The 1,695-nt window shown below is 43.7% G+C and overlaps 1 protein-coding gene across 3 annotated transcripts in view; it reads right to left on the bottom strand.

Moving 5' to 3' along the window:
- The window catches only part of plxnb3 (plexin B3), a 102,162-nt gene that overhangs the window by 15,780 nt on the left and 84,687 nt on the right, over positions 1-1,695 (bottom strand). The window lies entirely within an intron of this gene.

Here is a 1,695-nt window from a genome sequence, read left to right on the forward strand (position 1 = left end):
ATGTTCACCCTCTCTGAACCGTGAAGGAGGTATCAGATTTAACCTGTCTCCTATTTACAATAATTGTTGACCACCAAGGGACATAGACATGCTGATCAGGCTACCTCAAAGTAGCTATTCAGCCCTAGCCCAAACAATAGGCCTAATCAAGACCCAATGATAGGGAATTTAGAAATCAATGGGCCTCTTCACCATAGGGGCGTGTCTAACCATCCCCACCCAGTCCTCAAATAGGCCATGCTCAGCTTTTTAGCACAGAGCAATTTCCCGGAGTCTTCATGGAGACTTCAGGGTTGTCTACCGCTGACGAAGCTTCTGTGAGAGAAGCGAAACGTCCTTTTTTGTTTTTTGTTTTTTACCCACAGGTACAGATGATGACTGACAGAACCCTTTCTACAATGGAACTTTCCTGTACGACTGAGAGCCTCCACAAGCATTTATGACTGTAAGTCAACACAAGAATGGAGTGTCTTCACCCATTGAAAATGACAGTTTTACTTTGAGAGTGGCATAAAATATACAACATTAACTCAGTGTTTGCCAGTAAACACCGTCTTGGAGTCCTTAAACAGTTTGGGAAACTGGGAAAAAGTCAAAGGTTAAAAAAACTTTCATTCTAGTTTTTTGGGAAAGGGGCTGTTTCGGAATCGGAATACCTAGGAGGCAATCATGAAGGACTATGTAATGCTTCCTGCAGTGAAGAGAGGGCCCCTGCAGTGAACAGAGGGCCCTCAAGTGGAGAAGATGAAGATGAAAAAAGACAAAGGGGGCATAGAATTTACTCAGTAACATAAAAATGCAACTCAACAACATAGAGATTGGAGTAACACTAGAACGGCCAAACTGACCAGGAAATACATTAACATGAATGAATGTTGTGTTATTCCACCACCCCCAAAATTATTCATCCTTTATCTTTTTTTTTTCCATGTCCTCTTAGAAGCTCTGTATGACTGCAAACTATCGCAAAAACATAAATTGTCGATGACGTGCAATCCGACTTCTTCAAGTACAGTGAAACTCCTCTAGAACGAAACCTACGTGGGCGAAAATAGCCTCTAATGTGAAAAAATCTTCATGCATTAACACCATTCCCATTCTCCTGTCCCCCATACGATGAAAAAAACCCTGTTGCATTATACGAAATCATTTTCTCTGCTCCTGCCTCGCGAAGACATTCACTACAATGAAGTCTAAGCCAACAGCGACCTCTACTGCTTCGTTCGGAAACGGCAACAGCAACCACCACACTGGTTTAGATAGTGAACGATGTTTATTTCAGTCACAGCTGCGAGTTTCCTGAACGCAACATACTCATAGCTGCTGTGCCATTGGCTTACCGAGCATCATTCTGGCCTCCGATTGGCCAAGAGGGACCTCACTGTCTATGTGTGTAGATACTGCAGCTAGATCCGTGGAAGATAGAGTGGAATGCATCTGATTAGCTGCTCAGAGTAAATTGCTTGTGGCTCGACGGACAGTCAAATAAATGAACGTTTCCTGAAATTCTTTACTTGTTATCATGGTAAAAACCTTACGCTAACTGGAGCGCTAATTAGAGAGAAGGCGAGTTCCATCGCGCTAACTATGGCCATCGAGGACTACGAAGAGTCCCGTGGCTGGCTTTAAAAGTTCATTGCATGACATCAGCTGAGCAACGCTGTCTTGGGTGGCGATCGAGGGGAGGTCGAGTTA

The sequence above is a fragment of the Hippocampus comes genome, unplaced genomic scaffold (assembly GCF_001891065.2).
Source record: "Hippocampus comes isolate QL1 unplaced genomic scaffold, H_comes_QL1_v1.1 scaffold468, whole genome shotgun sequence".
Classification (NCBI taxonomy): Eukaryota; Metazoa; Chordata; class Actinopteri; order Syngnathiformes; family Syngnathidae; genus Hippocampus; species Hippocampus comes.